The 17,253-nt window shown below is 35.4% G+C and overlaps 1 protein-coding gene across 3 annotated transcripts in view; it reads left to right on the plus strand.

The window, feature by feature from the left end:
- The first annotated feature begins 530 nt into the window (after positions 1-530).
- Cdh19 (cadherin 19) overlaps positions 531-17,253 on the plus strand; it is a 95,510-nt gene continuing 78,787 nt past the window's right edge. For 2 of the 3 annotated variants that reach the window (XM_028775614.1, XM_028775617.1), the window contains exon 1: positions 607-895. The gene's annotated coding sequence lies outside the window, so the exon portion shown is untranslated. Of the gene's footprint in view, positions 896-17,253 lie in introns of all 3 variants that reach the window. The other variant, XM_028775615.1, reaches the window with a different exon arrangement.

Raw genomic sequence — 17,253 nt, forward strand, 5'->3', positions numbered from 1 at the left:
TGTAATTTTAATAAAAAATAATTTGCACTAGCAGCATATATGAGACATTTTTATAATAAAAATGAAAGTTTTATAAGTAATTTTAATTAATTGAATTAACTAATGAATATATTTTTATTAAGTAAGCCAAGGGAAATAAAAATTACTATAATTTAGATGATGTCTTCTCATTAGCAATGTATTTGATCCATAAAAAAAAAAAGAAAAAAAAAGCCCATAATTAAAAAGCAGCTAGAAGGTCTAGTCATACAGTGAAGGACTTTTCTCCTTTTAGTAACTTTTGTCCCTGCTTTAAATTGATCATTTGTTTGCTGGGCTAATCCCCAAGCAGGGGGCATGTCCTCTCCACTTGCACAACTCTCTTACGTAAGTGGCCTTGTTCTCACCTCAAGTGAGTACTTCCTTTGGCTTGTTAGGAAAAAAAAGAAAACATGACAAAAGAGACAGGGGGTAGAGAACAAAATAAAGAATGAAAAAGAGAGAGAGGAGAGAGAGAGAGAGAGAGAGAGAGAGAGAGAGAGAGAGAGAGAGAGAGAGAGAGAGAGAGAGAGAGAGAGAGAGAGAATGAGAAAGTTGTATCATACTCCTTGTTTAGCGGTCTCCATTTTAACCTCAGACTAAGAACGGACATCAGAATGCCCTTATGGCATTTTGAACAAAAGGCTCAGTGTTCATGATTCTACTTGGAGAACCCAAAATAGCATTGAGTAAGCACTGACATAGTGACGTGTTGTGCTACTCAAAGCCCAGCATCCCTAAATCAGAGCACAGTAATTCATGGAGAGTCTGCGGAGAAGCCTGTGAAACAAGTTAGCTTTTTTTCCTTCTTTTCTCATGTCACTGCTAAGAAGCCGCAGTTTCAGTTTCTGGAGTCCTAGGATTTAAGCCTGACAAGGTAAGACTGTGAGGATCCTGAGTAGATTGAAATGTATAAATTTTCAGAATTTACTAGATAGAGTCAACAAGTAGTTGAAACATTTTGGCTAGTTGGTACTTTATAAAGAAAGTCAATCCAGAAATAATTGAAGTCAGTACAAGTTTTGGACGTTTCTTAAAACTATTACACATGAAACATTCTATTTTCGTAATACAAATTGATAAAAGTTTGCTCAAATATTAGGTCATAAAATGTATATTTGTTCGACAATAGATAAGACTAGATTATACTTTAAATTATCTTGAATTTGCTTTGTAGCATTATGAACTATGGTTAATGAATTTATGTTCCTTCAAATTATAAGAAATATATTTCTTTATAAAATATTTATGAATTATAACAGTTTATTTCTTGATAAATAATATTCAGAATGGAATCTTCTCACATATTAATATCATTACTTTGTGAAGCTAACAATTTTCAAAGTCTAGAATAAATTTTGATTTTTCCTACTTTTCATAATTTGTGAATACTAAACTTTCTACTTATTTAAAATTATTGTCAGAAATTAAAATATTAAATAATTAAATAATATTATTTCTAATAAAGATAAACATGAAGTAGGACAAGTAGATACATAATTGCCTGAATGCACATACAAAGACATTTATATATATCAAATTATAAATTAGAAAAAGGATAATCTACATATGAAAATGTTAAAAATCAAAATTTAGGAAATATGAAATTTAAGAGACAAATATAATTTAACAACTTTTATTTTGATTAACTTATCACTTTTAATAAAACCCTAGTTAGTTGCAAAAAAGTTTCATAAAACCCAGAATATTAAACACGAATTAAATGTTTGCTACCAAGAATATTTTATAAATAAATAAATGAATCATTTTAAGTTTTCTGAAGTTTTATTCTTGAAATAAAAAATAGTTCTATTCTGAGTATTTTTTTTAAATCATTTTGTGTGAGACAATCCAAAATGCATTTGACAATCAGAAATGCGCAGGCGAAGGTTTGCAATGTTACCTACAGATACTCAACTGATTCAACTACATCTATTGAGGATAATCTTGATTTTTTTTCGTCATTAAATTGTCTTTGCAGCTTGTAAAAATCAGGTTTTCACATATGCAGAGCCTTTTTTCACATGATACGCAATGCATGAATCCATGTTTTGTTGTTAAGTGTCATGCCATAGAAACTACTGCATTTCCAGCTTATGTTGATGTCAAAATTATACTCAATATCTTAGTTTATGACTTTCTAACAAAACTATTTCTATTTTTTATTCCCATTGTTTTAGAGGAAAAAAAACACCAAGTAAAAAAATAGTGCAAAAAGTCGTGTTTTCTATATGTAATTTTATGTATTAGGTTTATAAAGGATTTATTCCTCAAATAAAGTCATTACTTTATGGTTTATAATGTATTTAGACTTTTGTTTTATATAAGAGAATATAAACTTAATTAAATGAAAGTATAAAACATGTATATAAATATCTCCCATGCATTTTTCAGAAATTAATTTTGTTAAAGTATAACATATAAATAAATATAAAGAGATTGGTTTTACCCCTCATAATTTTAGAATGCATGTAAGATCTTATATGTTAATGATAAATACTGACACTTTTATTGAGTCAGGAGAAATAAAAAATAGTTTGTTCAATGCTTTAAGACGTACACTGATCTTTTCAAACACTGTTCTTGAGATTTAGTGCTGCCAGTCTCTTATCACAAATGAGCTGACTAGTAAGAGAAAACATAACGTTAAATACTATAGTCACAAATAATTTTTAAAATAATGATCTTCCAGCATGTTTATTTCAATTTTTCAAAAAAAAGAGACTAAGGCTAAAACTAAAATGCTATGCAATTTTCTAATATCTCTGCAAGAATCCCTTTCATGTTTCCAAAGACAACTCACAGAATGTAGAGATGACATTACCAAACTGACAAAAAACATGTTTGACCTAGTAAAAAGAAGCCAAAATAGTTGTAAGAAAGACGTGTTTCTGCCTTACCCACTGTCTTCACTGGCTGCATGACAGAAAAATATAAAGATAATTCTCCAGTTACCTGCTGTTTCGACAGTCACCTGGACTGTTGTGGTGGTCCTTCAAGAGGATGTTGGTCTTATTTTCAGCAGTGTCTAGAATATAAAGCATGAAATTTTTTTAAAAAAAGTTTCTCACATAAAATATTGAGTTTATATTAAAAGTTACTGATACATAACTTAATAGTTAAAAGAAAGACTTGATTTTGGTCTTCAAATCTTCTATTTTGACATAAAAAAATGAAATTCAAAGTGTTAATATTTTCTCACCATGAAGGAGCAATATATTCCTACTTGATCTGTGCTTTAATTGCAACTTATATTGTGAATTGTGTGCTTTTACAATAGAGTACATTAAATTCATGCCTTAACATTACGAAGGTACTTTGTTGACAATTCTTGGATGGTAGCTCTTGAGCTGGTAAGGCTAAATACTGCCCTTTCGCAGTGTTTCATCAAAGGGAGCCAGGCTGCACTATCATTTCAGTTGCATATAAATACACCCTTTCTAAATCATGCTCCCCGTGGGACCAGTTAGATGTGAGGATCTCTTTACATATATTTCCACTCTCTTAACCAGGGTTTATAGATTACCAATTATAGGGACATATCAAGTTTAAACCTAATAAAAAGTAATCACTAATAGATATGCAAATATTGGCCTGAATATTTGTCTACAGAAAGATTATTTCTAGTTGAATGCATAGTTTATAATTTCACTTTTGCAGTATTATTATTATTATTATTATTATTATTAAAATACCAGTTCATAGAAAATATAATTTATTACTTATAAAATTTGTCTAAATTATACTTAACACATATAAACAAATGTCACTATTAATAAGCATGTGTGTGTGTGCTTGTAAATTTGTTTTTTTTTAAGTTAGAATCTAAAACAAGCTATGTTTAACATATAAGTATACAGTTTGTGAGATGTCATGGCATTGTTATCAGTGTATATTAGTTGCAAAAATGGTCAATATCATTGTTATATCTTTCATGTATGCTTATAATGGACTATTATAATATATCGACCTGTCTAATCACACACGTATTCTTCCACATCCATTCTTCATTTCCATATGTGACTAATTCTGCTATTATTCCTATGTGTTTATTATTCCTTACTCTGAACTTCACATATGAGAGAAAACATGTGACAATTGTCTTTCTAAGGTTTATTGTCTAAGAATTACCTTTATATTTTTCTGTATCAAAATCTCTATTTCTTCCTTCATTCCTGAAAATGACAGTTTCTTGTGTTGAATATCTTTATATATCACATTAATTTTGTTAATTCAGCTAGTGATAGGCATCTAGCCTGGTTATACATCTTGACCTTTGGGTATGCCCACGAAGGGACAGCTGAATCATATAGTTGTTCTAGTTTTTACTTTTTTTTTTAAAGGTACAGCCACATGATTTTTACATCAGTTGAACTAAATTTCTCTTACTCTAGAAATGCATGCATATTCCCTTTTCGAAACATTATTTTTATCATTTATTATATTTTTGATAAAATGTCGATGAAATGAAATTCAGTGAGTCTTACTTACATTTACTCAATGGCTAAGAGTATTGCACATTTTTGAATTCTCAGTTGCTTACTGGTCATTTGTATTTCTATGTTTAAGAAGTGTTTAATATGTTAATTTGTTACCTTACTAACTTTATCATTCAATCTTTTATTTAATTTATATATATTCTATTTATGAATTACTTTTAAGATGGACACCTGGAAAACATTTTCTGTGATTCTAAGGACTGGCGTTTTGCCATCTTGTTTGTATTACAGAAGCTTTGTGACTGGATGGTTTCAGTTCTTAGCACTTGTTTCTTCCTCAGCTACATGAATCTAGTAAAGAGTCATTGACAGTGTTTATATCTTTGACTGTTTTCACTATTTTGGTGAGGAATTTCAAACTGCCAGATTTTACATTAACGGTGATGTAAACTGTTTGTTTTTGGAAAGGTTTCTATTTTCATTTTCCACATATGTTCTACAGATTTCTAAGGACCTTATGCCAAAGAGGGCTGCCTTTTAAAATAACTTGTGTATTTCTCTTATTTTCAACGGCATTGAAAAACTACTCAAGCTTATTTCTGGGTTTACTGCTCCCTAGACCTGTATGCCATTTGGTCTCTCTTTTTTCTTTTTTTTTTTTTTTTTTTTTTTTGCTACTATCTCCATATTACTGTAATGTCGCTATTGCGTGTAATATTAAAAAACATGCTACAACCTTTCCAGGAGCTCAGCCTGCACTCGGATGTCTCCCAGTTTAGCTCCATCGGCCTCACTCCCAGTTTTCCCTTTTGTTCCTGCTAGCTTTGCAAAGCCACCATCAACTGTGCTGTCTGCTCCTTTTCTCCATCTACCTTAGCTCTGTGGAAGAAAAACTCTAGGCAGCTTTATTAATTTAGAACTTGCCAGATAACACAAATGCAACGCAAAGATTCTTCTGCTCCAACCTTACCAGCTAGCCTATTTCAGCCATCCACCAATGGCAGAGGCCGTAAGACCTTACATAGCTGTGTGTCTTTCTTGTTCCAAAGCTTGGCCAGAAGAGCTCCCTCCTCTCCCCCGAGTCTGTTCTTCTTCCCCTTCCTTTCACCCAGCAGTTGACATCCGCCTTTTTTATTGACAAAATCAAGAACCAATTAGAGAGTCAGCACCTCCCTCTACATAGCCCTATAGTATAATTTGATCTCAGGAATTATGATATTTTTAGAATTTTGCTGGTGAGTGCCTGGATTATGTGAAATTATTTCCTATAATTTTTGAGACCCTGAATTGATTTCAAAGCCCCATAATAAAAAGACTTATGTTAAAATAGGAGAAATTTATTGTATTTATGCTTTACCTCATTATGTAATTTCTCACTTTTGAGTGTAATATGTTAAATATTTTATGAATTTCACTTTTAAAATAAATATTACTTGTTAGTAAGTTATATATGCACATACAGATTTTAGGGTTCAACTTAAACATACATGTTATATTACATTATTTATTTTAATCCTTGGCTATCTTATTTCCATATCCTCAGCCTATGTGTTATAGCAATTTTATAAGAAAAGCCGGAAACATTGCAATTTAAATAAGTCATGGTCAAGTACTGCACATAAATTTACCTTTTTTCTCCCTCAAACTTCATTATAAATAGTTTCTTTGAGTATATTGTTTAGTTGCCAGTTCTGAGTATAACTATCCAGTTGTTTTGGCTTAAATGTAACTCCTTAACTAATGGCTAAATAAAGTTATTTAAATTTAGCAGGCTCCTTGTGCACACGTATGTAATAACAATGGTAACATGTGTGCCACAAATCAGTGAGGAAAAGTCTGCTTCACAATGGTTGCTATCAGTGTCAATAGTGAGAATTTGTCAATGTGCCTGGGGTGAGTCAAGACAAAGTACAATAATCAGATTATGTTGCTTAGATTAACATTTAATATTGCTTATTGGACTTGATTTACCCCATTACAATAGAAAAGACAGTGTACAGCTCTTGACTGTGTACAGCCCTTAAAGAAGAATGTTGCCTTTACATAGACAAGACAGGGAGGGTTAAAGAGAGCATGAAATAGGTCAGAGAAGGCCCTGTGAAAAGTCAGAGAGAGAAAGAGAAAGATGAATGCTGGTACAAGAATTGGTTTTCAGCCTCTCTATGGTTGTCAACCCTACTTCCTCCCATCTTCAGACCATTATTTGGGTTATTTTTGCGTATTTCTGCTGGTCTCTGGGCCTCAAATAGGCTGACTAACTCTGTGAAACAACAGATAAATAATTTGGTAGCAAAACCTATTCAGATACATTATCATAAGTTAGCTATGGAGGACCACGGGACTCAAGATGAGGTTGTTATTTATACAGGGTGTTCCCAAAACCTATCTCCACCCAACCTAAAAGAGGGGACTTCTGCCCCTAAACCAAGCAGAGAGGGGCCACTCAGAACCCCCTCTGACTGGCGATCTGAATTCTTGCTTAGACTGCGAGGCTAAGCACTGCAAGGGAATATAAATAAAAGTTAAAAATATCTCTCTGGGTTCCCTGAGGGACAAGCCTGACTGCATAGGGGTTGATGTCAAAAGTATCCCCTCTCCAGTAAAAAGACATTGGGACAGGTATGGCCCTCATGCCTCACTGGACAACAACAGGAGGACCCGAGCCATTACAAGGTCCCCTTCAATTACTGGAGGTCAGACCTCTATTCCCGCCTTCACAAGATTAGAATCGCCACAGATTCTATACTTAGAGAAGGGAGGAGATATCAGGGGCAGTCCTGATTACACACTGAAGGCCTAAAATCAGCCATAGGCCTGTCATATATATATATACTAACACCAAGTCTTGGGTCTCTGTGGAAAAACATTGAAACAGATGGCTATAAGGTATTGTACACAGGCAGCTTTTGTGGAAATTTACCAGCCCAAGTATTCATAGACCTTGTAAATAGGCAGCCTTGGCAGACAATACCAACTTAGATAAGGACAAGTGAATCATAGGCAGAGTCATAGTGACCTGTCTCCTGAACCTTCACCCAGCCGATACCCTGTTCTGAAAGATATCTGTATGCCCCTGAATACCCACACTCCAATGTCATCCCCTTCCCCACATCCTGCCTTTCTGTGTTTATAACCCCTGTGTGAATGAATTACGAATTGAAAAAAAAAATTATAAAAAAATAAATGATAAAAAAATAAGAAAATAAAATAATCAAATCAAATAGGAAGATCAGAAAGATTAAAATAATGAAACCACATTTCATCAAACAAAACAACAATAACAACAGCAAAAATCTATGGAATTTATTTTGTGTCAACCACTTAATCCTGAGCATGAGGCCTGACTTGGAGTGTAGTTGATATACCCAGTGAAATTCCATCAAGAAAAACTGATTTTCACTTTGTCATTAGATATCAATTATAAATGGCTTCTTGGTTATGGATGAGATTTTCTCAGTGATGGGGCCCTCTACTGAATTGATCCATGTTTGCCATAATGTCTTTGATTTCAATTGATCTAATATTTCTGATGTGTTCCTTTGGGAGGGTACTAATATTAGTTTCCAACTAGGCCCATAAGCTATATAATTTTAAGTTTTTATTCACTTTTACAGTATTAGGTATGGGTTATATTTTACAGAAAGAGCCTTAAATACATAAATAAAAGTATACATGAAAATTCAATGGGAATAAGTCCCTGAGGCCACACCTCTACATGAAGAATTATAGGCAACCAAAGAAACCTAGGAGCAGGAGAAATTGCCTTTCCCAGAGAACAGCACAGCACTAGTTGTCAAATTGTCAAGTACCAAATGGTATGCCTTGAATACATATATATATATAAGTAACATTATACATACTGAACAGGTGGAAATAACTAAAAATAATCTGATTGGACTTAAAGGCTACTCCACAAGATGGAATGCCTATATGATACTGCATCAATAATGAAGAACCAGAGTTTAGATAGCCCAGAGATGCAGGGTAAGAGAAAATAATATTAGTAAAAAGAAACAAACACACAATAAAATAAATAAAATGAAAACAAAACAAAAATCCAAAATACGTAGTGAGTGAATGACCCCTAAGGACATTCTGCTATAATGATAGATCAGTGCCTTGTCCAACCACCATAAGAAATGTCTTTCCTACAGCAGATGGGAAAAATAAAGAGAGCCACAGCCAGATACTATACAGAGAATGACAAACCTTGGAACACACAACACTAAATGAATGTCTTTGATAAGTCCCTTCCTTTAGGGCTCAGTGAACTCCAGATAAGAGGCAGAAACAGAGTAAGAGCCAGATGGGAATGGATAACAGCAAGAAAAATAACCAACATAATCAAAGTTCATATGAACTCACAAAGACTGAAGCAGCAAGCATAGGGCCTAAGTAGGTCTTCAACAGGTATATATTATAGGTTCCAGTTTAGTGTCTTTATGGAATTGTTGAGTATGGAAACAAGATGGTCTTTAATTTCTGTATCTTGCAGGAGCAAGGGAGCTCTTTTTCTTCTGTTGGTTTGTCTTGTCCAACTCCGATATGTTAGTTTGGTTATATCTTACATTACATTATGTCTTCTTTTATAACTATCACTTAAAAGCCTGTTCTTTTCTAATGAGAGATATAAAGGAAGTGGATACAAATGGGATAGAATGTGAGGAGGGACTGGACTGGTAGAGTGAGCAGAAACTAATCAGAATATGTGAAAAATGTCTGTTTTCAATAAAAAGGAAAAACATTTAATAATAATAAATATTTATAATAATAATAATAATAAATATTTCAATATAGAAGTGGAAGCAGAGAACACAAAGAAATGCAGCTTACTAACTTATGCTTATTATTTGTTCAACCTGACCTAAGAATGACAAAGACTCAGTCTCAGTCCTGCCACATCACAAATAAAAATTAATAATATATAAATAAAAATAGAGAAAAGAAAAAAACAAAGGAAAGGAGGAAGAAGGAAGGAAAGAAGAAAGGATGGAAAGAAGGAAGGAAGGATGGAAGGAAGGAAGGAAGGAAGGAAGGAAGGAAGGAGGGAAGGAAGGAAGGAAATGTCCCACAGGCATGTCATAAGAAATTGGAGCAGGCATTTTCTCTGTTTAGCTTTGTCACCATTCATTGCCCATTAATCAGTTGAAGAATACCTATATTGTTTCCATGTCCCAGTTATTGTGGATAAAAAAAAATGACGAGTTTGCTCTGACATTATATTTCCTAAGAATATCAGAAGCTAGGCTCAGATACCTACCAACATGACAGCCTAAACATGATCTGAAAACGAATAACAACAATTGGTATACTTACACAGGAGTAGAAAGTACATGAGGTCTCACAATTATAAACAACCCAAGAATGATGAGAGAAGAGAATAATTTCCCAAAGGGAAGAACATAGCAATTTTTTATCCAATGCCTAATGATTAGCCATTACAACATACATGTAAGTAGCATTATAAAGGCTGAGAAGTTTGTACTTGTGTAGTTAAAGAGAAAATATAAACACATATTAGATGTGTTTGTAAAAATATAAAGAGATATAAAATATATTCTATGGGGTTGTGATGAGGTGTGAGGGAAGGAGATGTCTCAGCCGGCCCATGCCAAGGCATCCATCTCTTGTCCCTGAGGGACCAGCGACATGACAGTATAGTATAGAATAGAGTTTATTCAGGGCATGAAGAGGGGAGTTAAGAGGGTAGTAGAAGCAAAGAAAGGCAGAGAGAGAGTAGAAAAGTAGAGGCAGGCCATGACCATGTAGAGAGGGGGAGAGGAAGCGAAGTGGAGAACAAGAGCAAGAGAGAAACAAGAGAGCAAGAGAGCAAGAGGAGGAGGAGGGACCAAGCAGCCCCTTTTATAGTGGGTCAGGCCGACCTGACTGTCGTCAGGTAACTGTGGGGTGGAGCATACCTGGTTGTTGCCAGGTAACTGTAAGTGTGGAGTTTAGACAGAATGCTAACAATAATTGTATGTAGCAATAATAGGAAAAATATATAAACACATAGTATATAACAAGAATTAATGAAAAATAAGCCATTAATTTGTAAAAGATCCATGTTGGTAGGGCTTAGAGGAAACATAAGGGGAAATTATGTAATTGTATTGTAATCCCAAAAGGTTAAACTTATCATAAAAACTCAAATTAGAAGCACACACTAAGAAAACTCAAATAAATAAATATTGTGAAAAAATCAACAAGGATTTACTAGAGAGATGAGAAATGGTACTGGAAGTTGATGGATGAGGAGTGAGGTGTAGATATGATCAAAGTGAATTATGTAAATGCATAAGATATTCAAAGATTAAAAAATAGTATTTCCAAAATCAATAACAAATATCTCCATTTTTATAAAACAAAAACCCTGTCATTTAAACATTTATACTTTAAAAGTAGATAGGTAGGTAGATAGGTAAATAGATATGCACGCACAGACATACAATAAGTCAATATCATGGAATGAAAGAATATAATACTTTATCATAGTGATAGCTAAAAAAACTTACTATGTTCCATAATAAGACGTTTATAGATACTAATTTTTAAAGCTGTTTATACTCATCAACCAGGTGTAGTTGGCCATATTTTAAAATGTTTGCTAACAAATCCCCATATTTGAAGAATACCATGATATTTATATTGATATACAATTTATAATATGGATGCTAAAATATTCTAGCAGAAATATAAACAATATATGTAGTTTTCAAACTGATTTAAAATGTGCCTTATAAATAAACAATGAGTTCCATATCTTGGCAAACATCAATGGTATACAAAATCAGTAATACGGACTGAAAAATGTTGTGGTAATTGGTTAAAATTCTGCTCCATGCGTTCAGAGGGTATGTGCGCAGCCCCTTTGCACCTGCCCAAGAAGTGTAGATTCAGGAATGAAGGACACACACAGGCCAGTTTAATTTTAATAAGCTATATCTAGCTCAATGTCTAGGCCAATTCTAAGCCTCTACATGGCTAACACACCCCTCCGATATGCCTGAGTTAATTACTACTAAATCTACATTTTATCTTTGTTACCCTGTTTACTTCTGCATAGCCCTTCCATGGGGCCACTTTCCCCTTTCACCTACATTTCAGCCATCTCATTTCCTGATCCTTCATCGTGTGATCTGTCTGTCCTATGCCCCTCTTATAGAGACTCTTTTCTTCTTCCCTTCCTACGTTTCTTGCCTGGGAATCCTAAAAGTCCTGCCTCTGTGTCCCTGCCCAGCCATTGGCCACTGGCAACTTTATTTCCCAATCAGTGCCAAATGGGGGCAGGCTTCATTTAATCTATGTGCAAGACATTGCAATCATGACTTGGGGAAAAGGGGTTTATTTTAGCTTACAATCTCCAGGGTAACAATCAGTCCCTGAGGGTAGTCAGAACAGGAGCTCAAGGTTGAAACCTAGAGGCAGGAATTGAAAGAGAGAGCTTGGAGTCATGGTGCTTTCTACTTGCTCTCTATGGTCTATTCAGCATGCCTTTTTATATAAGACAAGGCCAGATGTCTACAGATGGGAGTCTAATAGAAGCACTTTATCAATTCAGATTGACTTCATAGATTAGTTTTCATCAAGTGGACAAACAAATCAAACTAGTACAACATCCATTAGTATTTGAAGGGAATAGAGATACAAAAAGAATCTCCTTTTGGTTAAATTTACATGTAGGGCACATATGTCATTGCAATTTAAATCCATTTAGAAAGCTGCACAAATGTACAGTGTATTCAGACTTTAAATTTATGAATTATATTTATATTTAAAAATCTCTGAGTTATATGACTGTGATAGTGGATTATTTTGTAAACTTAACAACAAAACAGTCAACTATGAAGAGGGAACATCTTTGAAGAATTACATGCATTCCATTAGCCTGTGGGCATGACTGTTGCTGTGTGTGTTTGTGTGTGTGTGTGTGTGTGATTGACGATGAAAGTCAAAGCCCTTTATTGACCATCACAACTCTATACAAATAATCCTAGATTGCTATAAGAAAACCTACCTAGGAAGCCTGTCATACAAGCAAGAAGTCAGCATTCCTCAGTGGTTTCTATTCAATTTCTGCCCCCAGTTCCTTTCCTGGTTTTCTCCATGAAGAGAACATACACTCCAAATTTTTATTGAATATCTGATTCATATTGCCACTATTTTCTATGGAAAATAAATACTCAGAGTGCTGTTTTTGTTTGTTCCCTTCTTTTTAAAATTTATTCTTTTTTGTACATCCCAAACATTGTTACTTCCCTTCCTACCTCATCCTAATCCCACCTTCACTGAGTCTCTTCTCCCCATAATACTCCCTTTCTCTTCTGAGAGGTTAGTAACCCTCCTCTTTTGGGTATTCCCCAGACCCTGGCACATCAAGCCTGCCAGAGTAGGTGAACCCTTCCACACTGAGGACAGATGGGGCAGGCATGAATACTGAGCTACTTGTCTGCTAAAAATGTGCCAGGGGGCCTCGTTGCAGCCCATGTATGTTCCTTGGTTAGTGGCTCAGATACTGTAAGCTCGCAAGGGTCTAGGTTTGTTTACCTGCTGGTCTTCCTGTGGAGTCCCCATTTACTTCATGGCCTTTAGCTTTTTCTCTAACACTTTTATAAGTGTCTCTGTCCTCTGTCTAATGTTTCCTCTGGGTATCTGCTCCCAATTTCTGGGCTCCTGTCTACAACCATAACAAACTATCATTAATAATGTCAGCGATTGGAGTTTGCCAGTGAGATGAGTTTAGAATTTGGCTATTGGTTGGCCTTCCTTTAGTCTCTGCTCCATCCCTGCATTTCTTTTAGAAGGGACAAATTTGGGGTCAAAAGTTTAGTGGATGGGTTGGTGTCCCTAACCTTCCACTGAGGGTTCTGACTAGCTACAGGAAGTGGCCTGTATAGGCCCTGTCCATGACCCCTACTGTTAGGACTCTCATCTAAGATTACTCATACTGACTTCTGGGAGCCTATCCCAGGTCTCTAGGACTTCCTAGAGATTCTCCCCTCCCTATCACCCCAGCAGCTATTTATTCACCTGCCCCACTGCGACTCTCTTATGCCATTCCCCACACCTGATCTTGCTTCCCCATTCCTCTCCCCCTCTGTTTTCTCCTCCAGTTCCCTCCCTTCCTATCATGAGCAGGCTACTCTTATCTGTTAAGAGCAGACTATGGACAAGGGGTTAGCATCCCCTTTGGGGAGAGGAGTGAAAGGTCCTGCTACACTCAGGGATCGGATATTATACTGGATTTGACTGTGAGATCATCAGCTCCTCAAGAGGGAAGAGAGAGTATGCCAAGAGTCAGAGGGTTTGTGATTCATTTACTTTTTAATGACGCATAGCAAACAAACACAAATGCTAAGGCTATTGCTACAACATGATATTGCCACATTTCCTATGCATTGCCTCTAACAATATGTACAATAAACACAAATAATAAGTTGCTAATTACCAAAGAAATAAGCATAGCAATAAACACATCATTCATTCATGGATTATATGACCTGAGTCCTTTTGATGATGTCAGGCTACAGGTTGGAGTAGCTGAAGGTGTTGTCCCTTGGCTTGAAGTCGGGCTCGACTGCAAAGTTGGAGGTGTAGGTCTCTTGGTTAACTCTTTGATGATCAGATGCTGAGGAGGTTTTGTTCCAGAGGATCACATTAGCCAGTCATGGTTACAAGTGTGATGAAGTGCTCCGGGCTCCTCTTATATGTTGGATTCAGCGTTACTGGTGACGTGCACGGCAGATAACCACTTGTGTCTGGTTATCACTGGGCTGTGACCATTTCCAGACATGTCTTTACAAGTACCAGACATGTCTTACAAGTTTCCTATTACAAAATGGAGTCAGTCCAGTTTAAGGGCCTGCTCCTCACACTCCTTCTGCCTTCTATGACAATTTTATTTCCCCCTTTTTCAAGTGGTGAAGATAAAGTTTTGAATTCACTGTGACATGGGAACTGTCTTTTTATGTCCTCCAAATAAAGCTTTTCAAAGATTAATATGAATTTAAGGGTATTTTTTATTAAATCAATACTGTAGTACAACTAATAATGCATGTTAAGTGCATACTAAATCTATAGTAAACAGAAAATTAAAATGAGAATATTAGATGAGGAATCCAAAGACATTTCAGAAAGGACAGTTCAGAGGTAGCTTACATTTTTATTTACCTAAACTCTTTACTACTAATATCCTTGGGTCTGCAGTAGGTCCTTTGTGTATATATTATGGCTTCCAGTTTAATGATTTACAAAATTCCTAAGTGTGTGAGTGAGTTAGGCTCTGATTCTTGTGCCTTCTCTTGGGCTCTTTTCCTTTGTTTGTTTGTTGTCTTGTCCAACTCCAATATCCTGAGTTTTGTCTTACCATATTATATTAATTGTATTATATTTACATTACATCATATATCATACCATATTGTATAAATATCTATATCCCTTAGAAGCCTGTTTTTTTTTTCTATGACAGATTGAAAGAGTATGGATCCAGATGGGAAGGGAATTAGGGAGGAATTGGGAAGAGTAGAGGGAAAAAAAGCATAACCAGGTTAAATTTAAAAAAAAAAAAATCTATCTTCAATAAAATGAAAAAAAAATATGCTCCAGTTTCTACATTTAAATTCACAGATTAGGGTTAAAATGTATTCAGCAAAGTACAAAGTAACAGCTATAGTCTAACACTTGACATCTGGATCCATGTGGTTATCATGTAACTGTCAAGAACCAGCCTGGGATTGGAAAGGGGTTCTGAGAAAAGGAGTATCTGGGAGGAGTGAAAAGATGTGACTCAAAGTCAAATCGTGGGTCCAAGTTGGCAGCCTGTGGTCTGCTTGATACAGCTTTCCCAGTCTGCTTCTTTCTCCATTTTGCTTTTGCTATGGAGATTTCTCTATCTATATCCTACCTGCTTGCTATTGTAAGAGACCTTTCTGTCCTTGTCCTGCTTGATTGTCTCTACTTGCTTGTGTGTGTCTCTCTGTGTGTGTGTCTCAGATCTTCAATAAATTCTCTCATGTTATCCTCAAAAAAGAAAAAAAATCCTTTGGATTGCTCATCTCCAGCAGAACTCAGGTCCAGTCTTTTATTTTACATATCAGTCCAGTCATTTACTCCAGGTTTTTCTTTTATTTATCTTACAAATCAGCATTCCATTACCAGAGCCCTTTGATTCTTCCAAGAAAATAAGCATACATGTTTTGTTTTGTTTTTTTCTTAACATTGAAAAGGAATTCAGAGATCTGTCTGCCTTTTTTAAGCACAGCTGATAAACTAGTTGGGGAGGACTCTGTCCTGAAATTACCATCTCCACCATACCTAGGCCTAGACTTCCTGTGTCCCAGGAAGACCTTGAGTTCAGGAATCTGCCTTAATTTGTTTCAGCCTGTCTCTGTTGTCTTTCTGACAAGCTGGCTCATAATGTAGCTACCTCTGCTCCTTTAAATTCATGAAGCCCCTCATATAATTCATATTGCATCATTATGTTTTCGCATAGTTGTGAAAGTATATATGTTTTGAACTCATGTATTTAGAGCTCTTTCCCATAGCCTTAAGGGCAGTGCTAAAGGTCCCAGTGTTTACCATTTTGCTGAGACTTTAGCAATCCTTTGCTTTCTGAATCCTGCTGTTTCTAATTCTCATGGTGTCATAACATTAACAGAGAGGACATTCCTAGGAGGAATGTGAAAATGCATTATTACACAAACAAGCCTTATGCCCAAACATCAACACTTGTGGATGCTCACACTGGGCTGTGTCCCATGAGGAAGAACCACTCCCTCTGTCCCCAACAAGTCCACACATGGAACAATTTTGTAGAAGATTCTGAGGGGTGGTGGAGTGGGGATGGGTATATAAATATGTTCTTATATTCCAATTTATTTTAGCTCTTGATAATTTCATATGCTTGCTTTAATTTGAATATATTTACCCCCATATCCACAACTCCTTTGAGATCACATTGAATATTTATATCCACACAATTCTGTGATTTCTCTCTTATAGACTCATCAAATGCAATTTATATTGTTCATGCAATCTTCAGTATGGGTTGTGTACTGGAGTCAGAGACCTCTTAGGAATCGTGCCTTAAAGAAAACTGTTTCTTCCTTCCGGAGCAGCTATCAAATTCCAATAGCTCCAAATCTGCAAATGTGCTTTTAGGCTTTCACCACCACCGCTCCTCTCTGGATTTTGTTTGGCTTCAGCATGTAAAGGTTTTGTGCATGCTATAACAGACTTTGTGAGTTCATATGTGCAACTGCCCTGTTCTGTCTCAAAAGCAGTTTCCTTAGAGTCATCCACTGCCTCTTGTAAGACATTTTATCCATCTGACCCTATCTCCTTCTTCAATGACTCCTCAGCTTTGAAGGGAAAACTATGACATAGACTTTATAGTTTGGGCTGAGCATTCCAAGGTCTCTTATCCTCTACATATTGACAACTTGTAAGTCTTTTTATGGATTAATATTACCACAAAACATAAATGAAAATAAACATAGAAACAATCACTGGTTTTCTGCTGATTGCTAAGAGATTTACAAATCTATAGGTATAGCAATACATCAATAAAAATAATTTTAATATTACATACAATATAGTAGTAGTAGTAGCAGTAGCAGGTTCTCTTCTAGGGGCCATAACATATCTATTCACCACAATACTGATGTCAAACATAGATATTATTTTACAACATTCTATGTACTTATTTGTGTGTGTATACATGTGTGTATGTCTGTGTGCATTGTGTGCACACAATTATGTGCAAATGAACATGCAGAATCCACAGTAGAATGCTGGGGGG

The sequence above is a fragment of the Grammomys surdaster genome, unplaced genomic scaffold, assembly GCF_004785775.1.
Source record: "Grammomys surdaster isolate TR1022 unplaced genomic scaffold, NIH_TR_1.0 257, whole genome shotgun sequence".
Lineage (NCBI taxonomy): Eukaryota > Metazoa > Chordata > Mammalia > Rodentia > Muridae > Grammomys > Grammomys surdaster.